Source organism: Oncorhynchus mykiss, chromosome 16 (assembly GCF_057628025.1).
Source record: "Oncorhynchus mykiss isolate SJ-2025 chromosome 16, ASM5762802v1, whole genome shotgun sequence".
NCBI lineage: Eukaryota > Metazoa > Chordata > Actinopteri > Salmoniformes > Salmonidae > Oncorhynchus > Oncorhynchus mykiss.
Genome location: NC_143037.1, coordinates 23971206 through 23990139, shown reverse-complemented (window position 1 = coordinate 23990139; position 18934 = coordinate 23971206). Strand labels below are relative to the sequence as shown.

Sequence of the window (18934 nt, the reverse complement as noted above, 5' to 3'; positions counted from 1 at the left end):
TGGGACAAATAAATGAGGGAGAGCAGAGGAAACAGGTGAGGATGGAGGGAGAGTAGAGGAAAGGATAGTGTCCAAGATGCGTGAAGGAAAAGTAAAGAGTAACGGGGAGACAGATGGGAAAAGTTAAAATTGTGTGTGGGGTGACAATCAAATAAATAGGCTGTGTGTCCTATCCTGGAGAAACTCTATGCTCCGGGCTGTCACCGGCAGAATGAGAAGGACCAGCAGCTGACAGACTCAGGATGTTGTTGACCAACAACCTCATTAAATCTGGACATGCAAAAACCTTACTCCAGCCAAGCCATTGCCAAAGCATTGGTTTAACAGGTGATGGGAAGTGTGCCATTGACTAAGCCTAAACCCACTCCTAACACTCCTTTCTAAATATGGTGCCAGCACTGGGTTAGGAGTGGAATGACAACTTAGCTAGTAGTCTTAGGACAGAGTAGGCTCTAGCGATGCAGCCCAGTCTTTTGCATGGATAGAAGATACACACATCTTTTTTGAGGTTTGCAGTGTCAAATGGGATATGGATGCTGCCATTCCTCAAAGTTTGCAAAACCATTTTGGCATACTCAAATGTATGGTCAAGGAACACAATTATCAGTCCAGTAATTTGCCTTAAACTGCTGACATGAATGCAAAAGCTTGAGAGACTAGTTAGTAGTATGCATTGAGCCCAACAAGAAGCCTTCAAACCCTTTAGCAGAAAAATATTGTTCGCATGTAGTCTCATAAAAATCAAACAGCACATTCATCCACAAGCATTTCGCTACGCCCGCAATAACATCTGCATGTAATCAATACAATTTGATTTTAACACGCAATTCATGCAGCTAGCCATCAACACAAGTAAGGGTTTGGCCAGTCTAAAACAGTTCCGTGTATAATAACTAGCTGTCCAAAAACTATTACTTGTATGGATAGGTAGCTGTATGAATGGCGTGTTTGCCATGTTTACAATTTATACAGTGTGCTGACACTGATGTATAATATAATACGAATGTGTGTGAGACAGCGTTGGACATGTAGCTTCTTAGCACCACATCATGGAATGTCCATTTTGCGAGCATTCGATTTCGCTTTCGGGTTTAGCCAGCTGATTGACAGTTATACTTATGTTGTGATAAACAGTTTAGCTAGCTATAACTAGGCACAATATAGTTTGTGATCTGGCCAACTAACTTAGTTGTCTAATGTAACTAGTGTATTTGCTTTAACTAACTTTACTGCTAGCACCGTTAGGGAAGGCTCAAGGCAAGCGTTTCACGGTTAAGTCTACATGCGTTGTATCCGGCACATGTGTGATATTTGTATTTGATTCGAAGCTAGGTAGCTAACTAGCTCAGTTAGCCAGCTAACTATTTAGCTAAGTGAGTATTGTTAAAGTACATAGGCTAGGTAACGTTACCTAGCCTGTTTGCCAGTGAAAACATGCGTGTTGATAGCAGCTACTGTAGCTAACTAACGCTAGCTATCTGATTACGTTAGTTGGACGACACATATAAACAACTAGATAGTTAGTTAGGACCTTAGAAATAAAATGCAAATCGTGCATTACGTTGCAGGCTAGCTAACATCAGTCAAGTTAGTTTACAAATATTTCGAAATGTAAAGAAAAACATGAGTGCAATCAGTCGCTTACCTATATCCAGACAGCAAATCTGATTTAGATCATAGGGCACAGGAAACACCAAAACTAAGCCCTTCAAAACGTTTTGTGTTTAACGTTCCCTAGCTAGCTAATGTTACCCAGAATGTTGCGGTTTGTCATATCGAACCATTACCGGTATCGTAATGGCCAGTTTTTAATTTGCTTGGCAAGAAAATCAACTAGCAACCAGCTGTTGCTGCTACCATATAGCTAACTAACTAACGTTAGCATAAAACTATTTGCATGCACCACCCACTTCCGGGGAGAATGCTCGTTTTGGTTATAGCAGCGCTACCTCCTCCGTCTTATAGCTAGCTAAAATATGCTAACGTTATTTATATAAGCTAGTTAATACAAAGCCATGCAAGTGTAACACCAACTACAATGTAGACCCTAAATACATTGGTACGGGTGGGGGCATAAATGTAATGTATTTCCACTCTAGTCTAATAAAACGGAGACAATTCTTTGTTCTCTTTTTATTATTAGTCCGGCTTCAGCAGAAGCATATCCTATAGACGCAGCTCTGGTTTCTCCTACGTGGTAATGATGAGTCGTTCGCGAATGAACGGATCTTTTTTCGGGGAGCGAATCGCATCGGTGAAGGCCATTCAGTTGGCTCCCCGATTTGCATCCTACTACTACTGCTTTATGAGCTCAAGGCAAAGTTTTTCTGCAGATAAGAGGCAATAATTATCTACAGAGGATGAATCCTCACTACAGAAGCAATACATAGTGGGGAGAGCGCATCAATCTGGTCCACGCGGATGTTTGCAGTGCGTGAAAAAAAACGTAGTTTCGCATTTTTTGTTGTTGTTGTTCTAGGTCGATTTTTAAGCAATTTGAACGAAGAGCCGTTTGGTAGCCAAATGAGCCGGCTCACGGATACGACTCGGTCTGCTCATCACTACTTCGCGGGAAGGTACTAGAATAGCCTCCAGACTCTTCACTTGGCTTCGTTTACAGTTCCCCCTCACATGGGGATAGTGGTGTAAACTTTAAAATACTTAAGATAAAATACTTTAAAATGCTACTTCAGTCGTTTTTTGTGGTATCTGTACTTTACTATTTTTACTTCACTACATTTCTAAAAAAAATAATGCACCTTTTACCCCATAGATTTTCCCTGACACCCAAAAGTACTTGTTACATTTTGAATGCTTATCAGGACAGGAAAATTGTCCAATCAGACACTTAACAAGAGAACGTCCCTTGTCATCCCTACCGCCTCTGATCTGGCAGACTCACTAAACACAAATGCTTGGTTTGTCAAATATTGTGTGTTCTCTAGCCACAAATAAAGGAAAATACAATTATGCCATCTGCATTGCTTAATATAAGGAATTTGAAATTATTTATACTTTTGATACTTAAGTATATTTTAGCAATTACATTTACTTTTGATACTTATGTTTCATTAAAACCAAATACTTTTAGACTTTTGCTCAAGTAGTATTTTACTGGGTGACTAACTTTTACTTGAGTCATTTTCTATTAAGGTATCTTTACTTTTACTCAAGTATGGCAATTGCATACTTTTTCCACCACTGCATTAAGCCACTGAAGGTGTTGTGGTTCTATTCACTATAAGAAGTAGCTGTGTACACGCCATGGGCCTTACCCCCAATCTCCTTAATGCTGAGTACCAAGCAGAGATGCATTGGGTCCCATTTCTACAGACGTTGGTTATGACTCAGCCAGGGATTGAACTGCAAATGAATTACTTAAAAATCATATAATGTGATTTTCTGGATTTTTGTTTTAGATTCCGTCTCTCACAGTTGAAGTGTACCTATGATAAAAAAATGACAGACAACTACATGCTTTGTAAGTAGGAAAACCTGCAAAATCGGAAGGCTGAAGTCTTTGTAAATTATTCGGGACTTCCTCTTATACCGCCTGATATAGAAGTCCTGCAGGGAGCTCAGCCCCTGTGATGTACTGGGCCATCCGCACCATCCTCTGTAGTGCTTTGCGGTCCGGGGTGGCGCATTTGCCATTCGAAGTGATAATGCAGCCAGTCAAGATGCTCTCGATGGTGCAGCTGTAGAACCTTTTGAGGAGCCGAGGGCCCATACCAAATCTTTTCAGCCTCCTGAGGGGGAAGAGGCGAGGTCATGCCCTCTTCACGACTGTGCAGGTGTGTGTGGACCATGTTAGGTCCATAGTGATGTGGATGCTAAGGAACTTGAAGCTCTCAACCTGCTCCACTACAGCCCTGTCGATGTAAATGAGGCGTGCTCTCCCCTCTTTCTCCTGTAGTTCATGATCAGCTCCTTGGTCTTATTGATGTTGAGGGAGAGGTTGCTGTCCTGGCACCACACTGCCAAGCCTCTGACCTCCTCACCATCGGTGATCAGGCCTACCACCAGTGTCCCATCAGCAAACTTTATGATGGTGTTGGAGTCGTGTTTGGCCACGCAATCGTGGGTAAACAGGGAGTGTAGGAGGGGATGAAACACACACCCCTGAAGGGCCCTCGTGTTGAGAGTCAGTGTGGCAGAGGTGATGTTGCCTACCCTCCCGACTTGGAGCTAGCCCGTCAGAAAGTCTAGGATCCAGTTGCAGAGGGAGGTGTTCAGTCTCAGGGTCCCGAGCTTGGTGATGAGCTTGGAGGGGACTATGACGTTGAACGCTGAGCTGAAGTCTATGAACAGCATTCTCACATAGTAATTTCCCCTCTTGTCCAGGTGGGAGAGGGCAGTATCTTATGGATCTGTTGCAAATGGAATGCGAATTGAAGTGGGTCCAGGGTGTCTGAGATGATGATGTGTGTTATGACCAGCCTTTCAAAGCACTTCATAATTACATATCGGAGTGCTACAGGGTGATAATCATTTAGGCAGGTTACCTTGGATTTCTTGGGAAACTGGGACAATGGTGGTCAGCTTGAAACACTTGGCTATGAATACAGCATAAAATGAATGGGCAAGTTCGTTTTGCATGGTCCGGTGCCGTGAGTGGCTGGAGATTTCACTAAATGATCAATGGAATGGACTAAAATATACAAGCTCCCCCAATCCGAGGACACCAGGCCATGCTAAATTAACTTTCCCACTGCAATCACTTTTCACCCGAGGGGCGCACTGTAGTCCCTGGTTCAATTCCAGGCTGCATCACATCTGGCTGTGATTGGGAGTCCCATAGGGCGGTGCACAATTGGCCCAGCATTGTCCAGGTTTGGCCAGGGTAGACCGTCATTGTAAATAAGAATTTGTTCTTAACTGACTTGCCTAGTTAAATTTTAAAAACCCTGGCAGCTTAATTGAATCCCTTCAGTGAGCCTGTAACCTGAGGGGAGGTGTGTATAAACCACACCCCCATCAGCAGTAAAGTGGCTGTGTAGGTTATGGACAGAGTCCTCCATAAGTTTCTAGACAGTGTAACTAAAGTTGTTGATGATGATGGTTCATGTCGTCATTAGTATAGTTTAAGTTCAGAACAAGCCATTGTGTTTTCTATGATAAAAAAAAAAACTGGACCTCCCTCTTACCTAGCTCAGGTCATTGTAACCCATCGAAGGCCCTGCCACGGTCCCATTAAACAGAGAAAGTTATAGTGAAGATTGGGAGGGCTCTATTTGTTTCACCTGTATTCCCTCTCTGCGTTCAGTGGCTGTTACGGAATAGGGAGAAATGATGATCCGGGAGCTATTGATCTTGAACATCATAGACCACTGTGAGAATGTTCACTCTCTCTGGCTGTGACAGACCACTCATGCCCTCTGCTGGACAGACCTGCCATACTCTAAAAATTAGGGGTTCAACAAGGGTTCTTATAAGATCCTCAAAGTTCTCAGAAGAAACTTAAGGTTCTTGGCACTGAAAATGGCACCCAAAAAGGTTCTTCCAAGAACCCCATAGGAGGTGGGGTTCATCGAGGAACCTCCTTAGCTGGTGGGGTTTCTTGCAGGAAACTAACTGCCCAACTGAAACATTTGGATTAGAATTTGAAAGGACAGCAGGTGAAGGCACTTAACTGAAAAATGTAAATATCTCCTCAACTTAAGGTAAGGTTTGTCCCTTGTACATTGATATTGTTTCATAATGATACCATGTATCTTTTCATATTTGTGCAAATCTTTTTAAAACAGAGAATGGACACAAGTCAATGGATATCAAGCAATGAAGAGGTAAGAATATACCGGCTATGAGAATATGTTGAAGGCTAGCTGTATTGGGTGCAGAGGACTGCTCACTTTAGCATCTGTGTCTGCAGGTATACAGACAAGGAGCTGTGTCCACAGGGAATTGTCACTAGATCCTTCAGTAGCTCCAGACAGATCGAGCAACTGATCAAGTCCATGGCCTCTGCCATTTTGATGCACACACTAACAAATGTAGCGTGAGAGCCAGAGATACAGTAAATGTATTTTTCTGAGGAGTAGGACTGGCTTGTATTCCGTCGACGGTGGCTTCCTGGCTCAGATGTCAGATCCACTCTAAAAAGAGAAGGTTCCTGGAGTATCCTTTAGGGGTTATTCCAATTGAAACAGTGGGGTGACCCCTAAAATGGATCCTCAAAGAACCTTTTGAATAACCTTTTGGGCTACACCCCCGTTATTGTTTTTGTTATGTGTATTATTAATAATACCAACATAATATTTTAGTTCTCAGTGTTTATTATGATTTTGGTGACAAAGCAGAACTTTAAAAATCCAAATATGAGGTAAACTCCCAGCAGAGCCCCAAGTCCAATGGGTATTTAATCTGGCGTTTTGATGCTAATGTGTTGATGTTCTCCGTATCCATAGCCAGAATGATTTTGCAGTCATGGTGATCGAACAGGTTTCCTGTTATATTCATAGAGGTGTAGGGAGGGTGAAGTCTGTGAATCCTAAAAACATTTGAATTATACAGATTAACAAAATATACAACAGTATTCATGCCTTGGTTTTTGTGGTAAATGTGAATGAAAAAAACTGCTTTGATAATAGTTTTCATACACATAACTTGTCCATAATGTAGAGGCCTATGGGATATTAATTGAAGAGGTAAGGGAGGAGGATGGTAAATGTGATCTGCATGATATCATGCAAATACCAATTGACATACCTTTTGTATACCTACTGGGCTGTATTTAGGGCTGCTCAGATCAGGAAGGGAAACAGTCCGTTGCACAACTGAATGCATTCAACTGAAATGTGTCTTCCGCATTTAACCCAACCTCGCTGAACCAGGGAGGTGGGGGCTGCCTTAATGTCCACGTCATTGGTGCCTGGGGAACAGTTGCTGTTGGGGCTTAACTGCCTTCCTCAAGGACATAACGGCAGATGGCAGATTTTCCACCTTGCTGGTTCTGGGATTCGAACCAGTGAATTTTCGGTTACTGGCTCAATGCCCTTAAGATGACCTTGTGCTGGGGATAATAAAAGGCCACTTTCAAATGAGCAGTTTGTCACACAACACAATGCCACAGATGTCTCAAGTTGAGGGAGCGTGCAATTGGCATGCTGCCTGCAAGAATGTCCACCAGAGCTGTTGGCAGAGAATGTAATGTTAATTTCTCTACCTTAAGCTACCTTCAACGTCGTTTTAGAGAATTTGGCAGTACGTCCAACCGGCCTCACAGCCGCAGACCATTCCCAGTGGTGGGAAAAGTACCCAATTGTCATACTTCAGTAAAAGTAAAGATACCTTAATAGAAAATGACTCAAGTAAAAGTGAAGGTCACCCAGTAAAATCCTACTTGAGTAAAAGTAAAAGTATTTGGTTTTAAATATAGTTAAGTATTAAAAGTAAAATGTAATTGCTGAAATATAAATTCCTTATATTAAGCAAAACCAGACGGCACTATTTTCTTGTTTTTTAAATTTACGGATAGTCAGGAGGACACTCGCATATAATTTACAAATTAAGCATGTGTTTAGTGAGTCTGCCAGATCAGAGGAAGTAGGGATGACCAGGAATGTCCTCTTGATAAGTGTGTGAATTACACTTTTCCTGTCCTGCTAAGCATTCAAAAAGTACTTTTGGGTGTCAGGAAAAATGTAAGTTAAAAGTACATAATTTTCTTCAGAAAAGTAGAGAAGTGAAAGTTGTCAAAAATATAAATAGTAACCCCCAAAAACGACTAAAGTATAACTTTCAATTATTTTTACTTAAATACTTTACACCTCTGCGTGTAACCATGCCAGCCCAGCACCTCCACATCCGGCTTCTACACAACATTGGCAGTAGAATGTCCTTGCTGAACAGCTCAGTGACTTTCAATGTGGCACCATCATAGGATGCCACCTTTCCAAAAAGTCAATTAGTCAAAGTTCTGCCCTGCTAGAGCTGCCCCGGTCAAATGTAAGTTATGTTATTGTGAAGTGGAAAGGTCTAGGAGAAACAACGGCTCAGCAGCGAAGTGGTAGGCCACAATCTCACAGAACGGAACCGCCGAGTGAAGCGCGTAAAAATAGTCTGTCCTCGGGTTGCAACACTCACTACCGAGTTCCAAAGTGCCTCTGGAAGCAACATCAGCACAATAACTGTTTGTCGGGAGCTTTATGAAATGGATTTCCATGGTTGACTAGCCGCACAGAAGCCTAAGATTACCATGCGCAATACCAAGCTTTGGCTGGAGTGGTGTAAAGCTCGGCGCCATTGGACTCTGGAGCAGTGGAAATGCGTTCTCCAGAGTGGTGAATCACGCCTCACCATCTGGCAGTCCGATGGACAAATCTGGGTTTGGCCAATGCCAGGATAACGCTACCTGCTCCAATGCATAGTGCCAACTGTAAAGTTTGGTGGAAGATAAAAAATGGTCTGGGGCTGTTTTTTTTTTGTGGTTGAAGCTGGATGAAATCCTGAGGGTTATATGGGATGGTCTAAGTTATATAAGGCAAAGGAGTGTGCTCTGCCACGACACTTTATACACAGAATATTTCCGCTAAACATAGAATCACAGTGTTTATCCTTCTCTCCATGACCACTGTGTCACGACTCCTACCGAAGGTGGCTCCCCTTCCTGTTCGGGTGGCGCTCGGCGGTCGTCGTCACCGGCCTACTAGCTGCCACTGATCCCTTTTCCCCCTTTTCTGTTTATTAGTTGCACCTGTGTTTAGTTTAGGATAAATGGTTGGGCGTTATTTACCAGCCGGCCCGCATGCTGGTTGTGCGGGATTATTTTCAGTGTACACGGCTGTAGGTTACGGTTGTCCGTGTGTGTATTTTACTGGACTGTTTAGTTCCCCGTGTTTGGGGCGTTGGTTTGGGTTGGCGTCGTTTCACCGTTGTGGTGTATTAAAAGTAGCGCTTCCTCCACAACACTTACACATTTATTATTTCACAACGAAGTTGACTACAACTAAAGCTGCCAATGTCTTTGTAATTGTTACAAACAAGCAAAGGATAAAAACACGCTTCAAATGAAAACCGAGATGACTGCATTAAAAGATAAATAGCCTACCTACGGTATAGGCCTATATAGTTCGATGATATGTTAATCAATTTCATGTTCATTCAGTTGTTTTATTTTGCCATTTGGCTACTGTGAAATGTTTTGCCTCAATATATTTCCTGATGTTTAGCCTAACGTGCGCAATTATTTGCCAAATCTTGATTTAGTGCATTATTATATTGTAAGCATTAGAATCTCTCTAGGAGCTGACCCGTCGTCAGTATTGTGGCATAACTCTAATGTTAAGTTTGAATGGAGGAAGCAGATCAGACTGCAGCGCTGCCTTTCTATCATATCAGTATCGACACAAGCTTCAACGATGATCATAGCGAATCTATCCCTGCGTGTTTTGTTTTTTGGTAAACGCATGTTACATCTTCTACATCAGTGGTCACCAACCTTTTCTGAGTCAAGATCACTTTCGCAGTCGAAAAGCAAGCTGAGAACTACTGCTTACATTAACCTCGACACTAACAGTTTTGTATGAATGAGGTTTGTGCACTAGGCCTAATACATTATCCCAGCATATTGGCAATATGATCGGCTGCCAATATTGTTAATCAGATCATATTATATTTCAAAACTCGAGCTTCTATAACAATAGATCCGTTAGTTTAGCACTTGTTGAGGCACTGTGGAGCATGAATTGAAATTATTTGTTTTTTTATTTTACTGGTCAACGAGGTCAAATCCGAGATAGTTCAAAACAATTTTTCCCAACCGCATCTCACGGTCCCTGCTCTCTCCTTCCTTTCCTCCGGGGAGACTGACCAGAGAGAGGGGACACCGTCTTCCACCTGATGGCGAAACTCGAGTCGCACCGCATCTGCCTCATGCACAAATTAATGTTGTTCCAGTGACCAGAGAAAGTTAAATATTCCTTAATATTAAAATCTACACGACGAGCTGCTAATAATAATAAAGAGCAGTGCTATCGATACTTAGCTACTCGTTCAAAGCAGCTGCAGCCCGAGCGGAAGTACGGATAATAGTGTTGTAATAGTGTTGAATAGTGACAGTGCTGAATATAACCTTTAAACACGAACTCACTCATAAAAAACGCAGCTCTTTGCTGTATTCATTGACAGTCTCTCTGTGGTCATGGGTTTAAAAGTTATTAAATCTTACATGGAAGCTCTGTAGCCACGGTGATTTGAGCTAATCGATTGGGCAGCCCAATAGGTGCACTCGATTTCAGTCACAGATTGGCCAGTCTGCCGAATAGGCGAAGTTTGTCTCATGGGAACACTTTGCTCACCCGGTGCACAGGACTTTTGAATCAAGTGCACCAACCCGCAACAGCTAAACACGATTTTTAAAAAGGAGCACAAGCCTTCATCGTTCGTTGGCTTTTCGCGATCGACCGGTTGTCGACCACTGTTCTACATCGTATCTGGCACAATAAACCTCCTCCACAGAGTCCAGACCACATTCACTCAGCCACTCTATCCTGATTTATATCATGCCTATAAAGGATCTGTGAAGATACTGACAGCTTTTCATCGATAAAGCTATGAGTCTGCTGGTATCCATGTATCCAGTAAGCTTTACTGGTTTACTGCTGATTTAGGACAAAGATTGATTTGAGATTGCTGATGTCATTGAGTACTGTGTGATATATTTTTATTTAATTTATTTCACCTTTATTTAACCAGGTAGGCTAGTTGAGAACAAGTTCTCATTTGCAACTGCGACCTGGCCAAGATAAAGCGTAGCAATTCGACACATACAACAACACAGAGTTGCACATGGAATAAACAAAACATACAGTCAACAATACAGTAGAACAAAATAAAACAAAAAGTCTATATACAGTGAGTGCAAATGAGGTAAATTAAGGAAATATTTGCTTCATTTGCATGTACAGAGTTGTAAATCAAACCAAGTGTAACATAACTGATTGAATGGCTATTTTTTTACCCTGTAGCCATCTGCAACTTACCACAGGTTAGATAAGTTACACAGTTAACAAGAATCACTTTCTGCCAACCCAATACATTTTTCTTGGTCCTGTGAAGTTGTCAATCAAGCAAATACAAGTGTGAACGCCAAACGTTCTTTAAATTTCAATTTATTTTTGAAGAAATAGTGAATCATGCAAAGGTGCCAATATATTTGACCGCAACTATAACTACCATCTGAATACATGGGTCATAGGGACACATTGTAAAGTAATACCATTAATGTTGTTATAGACCAATAAAACTGAGGCAATGATTTGTTGTTATATTATTAAGACTTCTATTGCACAGGATCTTTAAAAAGTATTTGTATTTACTGTATGAGTCCTTGCCCTGCCAGGTGCTCCTGTTGACTAAAGCATTTGTCACAGTTCTTCTCCAGTGTGAATTAGCTGATGACCGCTAAGTTTAGTCGATGTCATGAGCACGTTCCACATCCAGGGCATGGAAATGGTTTCTCTCAATGAGTTCGGCGCTGGTGGTATTTGAGATCACTGGTCATTCCTAAAGTGCTTTTCACACAAAAGGCACAAGTGTGGTTTGTCGGTGTTGTTTCAGAGCAGGTGCTGTTTTAAATCATTTTTTCACACCAAGTGCATTTGTGTGATTTCTCCTGTGTGCACCCTCACATGATTTCTAAGTGCTGACTTTACATTAAAGCATGGGCCACATATTGTACGCGTGTGATTTCTACCCTGTGTGAATTGTCAAATGGTCTGTGAGCCTTGCCTTTCTACCAAAGTACAGTGCATTCAGAAAGTATTCAGACCCCTTGACTTTTTCTACATTTTGTTACGTTACTCCTTATTCTAAAATAGATTTAATAAAAATAAATACTCAATATTCTACACATAAAACTCCATGATGACAAAGTGAAAAACAAGTTTATAAATGTTTGCACATTTATAAAAACAGAAATACCTTATTTACATAAGTATTCAGACCTATGAGACCCGAAATTAAGCTCAGGTGCATCCTGTTTCCATTGATCATACTTGAGATGTTTCTACATCTTGATTGGAGTCCACCTGTGGTAAATTCAATTGATTGGACATTATTTGGACATTATTGGACATTATAAGGTCCCACAGTTGACAATGCATGTCAGAGCAAAAACCAAGCCATAAGGTTGAAGGTAATGTCCGTAGAGCTCAGAGACAGGATTGTTTCGAGGTACAGATCTGGGGATTGGTACCAAAAAATGTCTGCAACACTGAAGGTCTCCAAGAACACAGTGGCCTTCATCATTCCTAAATGGAAGAAGTTTGGAACCACCAAGACTCTTCCTAGAGCTGGCCACCCGGCCAAAGTGAGCAATTGGAGAAAAGGGCATTGGCCAGGGAGGTGACCAAGAACCTGATGGTCAATCTGATAGATTTCCTGGTCTGATGAAAACAAGATTGAAAGCTTTGGCCTGAATGCCAAGCATCACATCTGGAGGAAACCTGGCACCATCACTACGGTAAAGTATGGTGGAGGCAGCATCATGCTGTGGGGATGTTTTTCAGTGGCAGGGACTGGTCAGGATCGAGGGAAGATGAACCGAGCAAAGTAGAGAGAGATCCTTGATGAAAATCTACTCCAGAGCATTCAGGACCTCAGATTGGGGAAATATTCACCTTCCAACAGGACAACGACCCTAAGCACACAGCCAAGACAATGCAGGAGTGGCTTCATGACATGAATGTCCTTGAGTGACCCAGCCAGAGCCCGGACTTGAACCCGATCGAACATCTCTTGAGAGACCTGAAAATATCTGTGCAGCGACACTCTCCATCCAACGTGAAAGAGCTTGTGAGGATCTGCAGAGAAGAATGGGAGAAACTCCCCAAATACAGGTGTGCCTAGCTTGACATGTCATACCAAAGAAGAATCGAGGCTGTAATCGTTGCCAAAGGTGCTTCAACAATGTACTGAGTAAAGGGCCTGAATACTTCTGTAAAAGTGATAGTTTATTTTTATAAATGTGCAAAAAAAAAACAACAGTTATTCCTTTGTCATTATGGGTTATTGTGTGTAGATTGATGAAGAAAAAAAACAATACATTTTTAGAATAAGGCTGAAACGTAACAAAATGTGGAAAAAGTCAAAGGGTCTGAATACTTTTTGAATGCACTTTATTTGCCACATTCTGCGCAATAAAATGTTTGTCCCGTGTGTATCCTTAAATGCATGTTCAGGGCGCTTTTGCAGCAGTAGTGCTTGCCGCAATCATTGCACCGAAATGTCTTCTCTCAATGTTTGAGTGTGCTGGTGTTGTTTTAAAGATAATTTGCTGATGGGTAACATTTCCACACAACAGGCACTGAAATGATTTCTCCCTTGTGTGAATTCTCTGATGTATTTTTAAACCCGAATGCTGTGCTTATGCCTTTTCTGCATACAGGACAGGTATATTTTCTCTCTGATTTGTATCTCACCTCCCCAGTGTGAATCTTAACATGTTTCTTCAGTTTTCCCTTACTGCTGAAACATTTCACACAGTCTTCGCATTGAAACAATTTCCCCTCTGTGTGAATAATTCCATTTGCTTGTAAAGTGTATGCTGCCCAAAAGCCTTTTTGGCAAACATAACACGTAGGGTCTCTCCCGTGTGTTAGATCCTAATGGCACTTTCAGCTCACTGGTTTTCCTGCCATTGGTAGACATTTAGAAGCTTTGTTCTTTCTTTGCCTGAGTTGATTCGAGTGGCTTTAGTTTTGAGATAAGTCCTCGACTTGCCTCCCCATCAACACAATCCCCGTTTTCACTCTTTACTGCAGAACAGTTTGGGTTCACTGCAGAGGGGCTGAGAGTCACCGGTTGGTTCCTATACTCTGTAGTCCTCTCCATCAACTTCTGTTTTGATCTCTGCACTTGTGTTGTTGGGTAGACGTCACTCTCTGGGTTTTCTTCACTTTGGGTTTGGTAAAGATGTGAAGCATAAGATGGGTCCTGATCATTATCAGATTCACTTTTCACGCTGGAAGGCGTGAATAAGAACACTGAGGTTTCAGAGACCTGTTCCTCTCTAAACGGTGTGGGCTCTGGGTCCTCCTGCTTCATATTTGCACTCCCCTTCTGCTCACAGCTGATGGGGGGCTAGAGAGAAGGATGGAAAAGTGAGTATCAATAAAGAAACAAAAACTGTGACACATCTAGGACAGAATAATGAATAACTTGCGTGCTTGGTGAACCAATTCATTCACAATACTCATATTGTGCTGGCAATAGCATACATGCGCTACTGGCAGGAACATGGACCACCCCAAGTCCATGTTCATAAGCAAGTTGCAATGTAAATATTAATGCTCCTTTACATTTCATATTACTATATTATATAATACTATATAATGTTAAAACTGAAGTCTTCCAGGCGGTTTTGTATGCAGGTCAATGAGTGTCGAATTTGGTCGACATAAAATGTCATTGCTAATTAGCCACGAGGCTTATTGAACCGAAAATACGTTTTGGAATGTTTAGGTTGTTTCCAATGTATTGATACAGTATTAGTGGATGCACGTGGCATTCCAGCAACTTCGAGAACAAATATTTTATATCGGAGTTGTGCCTGTCGTTCACAAGCGTATCTGCCCTCTCGTTGGCTAGAATGGTCCCGCCTGATCCCGCCTGCCTTCTGCCTTTGCGGACATTTATTTCCATTGTCAGTCCAGTATCTTGTCAATATATACAGTACCAGTCAAAAGTTTGGACACAACTACTCATTCAAGGGTTTTTCTTTATTTTTTACGATTTTCAACATTGTAGAATAATAGTGAAGAAATCAAAACTATGAAATAACACATATGGAATAATGTAGAAACCTAAAACAACTGTTAATCAAATCAAAATATATTTTATATTTGAGATTCTTCAAAGGAGCCACCCTTTGCCTTGGTGACAGTGTTGCACTCTCTCAACCAGCTTCATGAGGTAGTCACCTGGAATGCATTTCAATTAACAGGTGTGCCTTGTTAAAAGTTACGAAGGAAAGAAATTCCACAAATGAATGCATTTGAGCCAATCAGTTGTGTAGGAGTGACAAGGTATGGGTGGTTATACAGACGTTAGCCCTATTTGGTAAAAGGCTAAGTCCATATTATTGCAAGAGCAGCTCAAGTAAGAGAGAAATGACAGTCAATCATTACTTTAAGACATGAAGGTCAGTCAATCAGGAAAATTAAGAACTTTTAATGTTTTTTCAAGTGCAGTCGCAAAAACCATCAAGCGCTATGATAAAACTGGCTCTCATGAGGACCGCCAATAACAAAGGAAGACCCAGAGTTACCCCTGCTGCAGAGGATAAGTTAATTAGAGTTTCCAGCCTGAGAAATTGCAGCCCAAATCAATGCTTCAGAGTTCAAGTAACAGACATCGCAACATTAACTGTTCAGAGGAGACTGCGTGAATTCGGCCTTCGTGGTGGAATTGCTGCAAAGAAACCACTACTAAAGGACACCAATTAGAAGAAGAGACTTGCTTGGGTCAAAAAACACAAGCAAAGGACATTAAACCGGTGGAAATCTGTCCTTTGGTCTGATGAGCCCAAATGTAAGATTCTTGGTTCCACCCGTGGTGTCTTAGTGACACAGAGTAGGTGAACGGATGATCTCCACATGTGTGGTTCCCACCGTGATGCATGGACGAGGAGGAGGTGTGATGGTGCTTTGCTGGTGACATTGTCTGTGATTTATTTAGAATTCAAGGCGCACTTAACCAGCATTGCTACCACAGCATTCTGCAGCGATACGCCATCCTATGTGCTTAGTGGGACTAAGCCCCCTTGTGCTTAGTGGGACTATTATTTGTTTTCAGCAGGACAATGACCCATCAAACCTCCAGGCTGTGTAAGGGCTATTCGACCAAGGAGGAGGCTGATAGAGTGCTGCATCACATGACCTGGCCTGCACAATCACCCGACCTCAACCTATTTGAGATGGTTTGGGATTAGTTGGACCGCAGAGTGAAGGAAAAGCAGCCAACAAGTGCTTAGCATTTGTGGGAACTCCTTCAAGATTGTTGGAAAAGCATTCCAGGTGAAGCTGGTTGAGAGAAAGCCAATTGTGTGCAAAGCTGTCCAAGGCAAAGGGTGGCTACTTTGAAGAATCTAAAATATATTTTGTTTTGTTTAACACTTTATTTTTGGTTACTACATGATTCCATTTGTGTCATTTCATAGTTTTGATGTCTTCAATATTATTCTACAATGTAGAAAAAAGAAAAAAACTAACAAAAACCCTTGAATGAGTAGGTGTTAATGGGATATGTTTTACTAAATGATTAGAATATTACACTCTGAAACCATAACTCTGAAATCATATGATTGTATGAAATTGATTAGAATCATTAGATTATTTGAATGCTGTGTGTGGTTGTAGTCAGTAGAATTATATATCTGGGAGTGTAGTTCTTAGTCAGAATGAATGTTTTGGTGACAATATGTCTAGTATCTTGATAACAGACTGTCTGAGCAAGATTCGGGGCCGACCTTGGCTGGGGCACTGAGAACTTCCCAGGGTCTCCCCTTATCTTGGGGGAGGGCGGGAAGAAGTAATTCTCATGGACTCCCCTAATCTCTGTCGGCTGGGTAGCAGGACAGTGTGGGCGTCGGATACCTAATGTTTTGTGTGGAAGTATGTGTGTCACTATAAAATGAAGGTCTTTGTACTGTGCGCGCCAGAACGTTCCCGTGAATAAACCTTTTTGACTATTTTAGCTGGGCCTCGGTCTGTTTCATTCGACCAGTAACTTACAAATTCTAGGTCGCAGACTGAGTAGTATAATTGAATTGGGTTATGAACATTGAGAACATAATTCTCGTAACAGTGGGTGTGTCCAACTTTTGACTGGTACTGTAGATAGTCTTTGACTATAAGCAGACAACTCACAAATGAAAAACAACGGCAAACCACTCAATGTCAAGGTTGAATAAAAACTAGTTTGATTATGTGCAGTATAACAAAACACACCACGCAGGTGACACTTCCGACTGGTGGTGGGCGGCAGAAGCAATAATACACAGGCAGGAGGCATAGTCAGGAAGAATGTGAGATATGGTGTGAAGGGTATCCAGACACCCCAGTCAACAAATAGTTAAAAATGTAATGTCATAATATAGAATCCCGAAACCTAGAACTGCTCAAAATCAACTTCTCCAACCTTTGCTCTACTCAACCTCTACATAACGATACAGCAAAAAAATACAACATCCTCAGGTGTGGCTACATACAATATACCGGTACATGTAGTGACTTTTGTAATCTTCATCACATAGCATATCCTCTATTATTTCCTCTTGAGGGTTCCATAACAGATCTTGGCATGGCGATGTAGGACATAATCTGTGTGTTCCAACACAAACCATTCGAGGACATTCCTGGATACCTGCAATAGAAAGCAGGGTTAGTCGTTTTTAAGCTGCTACACGTTATCTCGTGTTCTCAGGTGTGAGCCGCATGTCAAATGATTTCAAATAGAACCAAAGCTCATTGTGAAATAGCCTCAGGTTACACTGTGTTCTGTGGTTCTTCAGTGTCAATGATCCATCTGCAACAAACTAATTCTCAACTGGTGGCGCTGGTACGGGCACATCCGTTTCTGGTTCTTGACAGTTGTTCAGGATCTAAAAAAATAAAGAGCCAAAATATGTCAGATCTTGAGGCACATATAGAAAACCATAACATCTGACTTACAGGGTATGAAATGCATTCGGTCAATGCAATATCATAGCGGCTTGCTTACAGAAACATTGCCAAATGTTCATATTAGCTGTGAAACAACCCAATGCAGAGGAGGCCATGCCAATTCAAGCTCAGGTGATTAAGCTTGTGAGATAACAACCTAGGCCTAACTAGCAAATTGAATAAGTAAGGTAGTTTGGCTTAGTTTGTAATTGGACTGGATAAATAAAGCAACCAACATTACTACTTCCCAGTTTTGTTGGTACTGGTCGAATATGGACATTTGAAGCTCTCCTGCTCGCCAATGATCTTGATGAGGAAGTTGAATGCACAGACGGGATAGCATCCGCCTGTGTCCCAGCATACAGCTACAGTGGGGCAAAAAATTATTTAGTCAGCCACCAATTGTGCAAGTTCTCCCACTTAAAAAGATGAGAGGCCTGTAATTTTCATGATAGGTACACTTCAACTATGACAGACAAAATGAGAAACAAAATCCAGAAAATCACATTGTAGGATTTTTAATGAATTTATTTGCAAATTATGGTGGAAAATAAGTATTTGGTCACCTACAAACAAGCAATAATTCTGGCTCTCACAGACCTGTAACTTCTTCTTTAAGAGGCTCCTCTGTCCTCCACTCGTTACCTGTATAAATGGCACCTGTTTGAACTTGTTATCAGTATAAAATACACCTGTCCACAACCTCAAACAGTCACACTCCAAACTCCACTATGGCCAAGACCAAAGAGCTGTCAAAGGACACCAGAAACAAAATTGTAGACCTGCACCAGGCTGGGAAGACTGAGGGGGGTCAAAATGATCACAAGAACGGTGAGCAAAAATCCCAGAACCACACAGGGGGACCTAGTGAATGACCTGCAGAGAGCTGGGACCAAAGTAACAAAGCCTACCATCAGTAACACACTACGCTGCCAGGGACTCAAATCCTGCAGTGCCAAACGTGTCCCCCTGCTTAAGCCAGTACATGTCCAGGCCCGTCTGAAGTTTGCTAGAGAGCATTTGGATGATCCAGAAGAAGATTGGGAGAATGTCATATGGTCAGATGAAACCAAAATATAACTTTTTAGTAAAAACTCAACTCGTCGTGTTTGGAGGACAAAGAATGGCGAGTTGCATCCAAAGAACACCATACCTACTGTGAAGCATGGGGGTGGAAACATCATGCTTTGGGGCTGTTTTTGCAGAGGAGCAACAACGAGACCCCATCTGCTGACAGATAGTGCAGCAGTGCAAAAAGGGATGGCCCAGTT

The 18934-nt window shown here is 41.8% G+C and overlaps 1 protein-coding gene across 6 annotated transcripts in view; it reads right to left on the bottom strand.

Annotated features, from left to right (window-relative positions):
- Positions 1–2576, bottom strand: part of LOC110491683 (signal transducer and activator of transcription 5B) — a 35473-nt gene extending 32897 nt beyond the window's left edge. For 3 of the 6 annotated variants that reach the window (XR_016487183.1, XM_036946577.2, XM_090202321.1), the window contains exon 1: positions 1646–2174. The gene's annotated coding sequence lies outside the window, so the exon portion shown is untranslated. Of the gene's footprint in view, positions 1–1645 lie in introns of all 6 variants that reach the window. The other 3 variants (XR_005036482.2, XM_036946576.2, XM_036946578.2) reach the window with 2 other exon arrangements.
- Positions 2577–18934: the final 16358 nt, after the last annotated feature.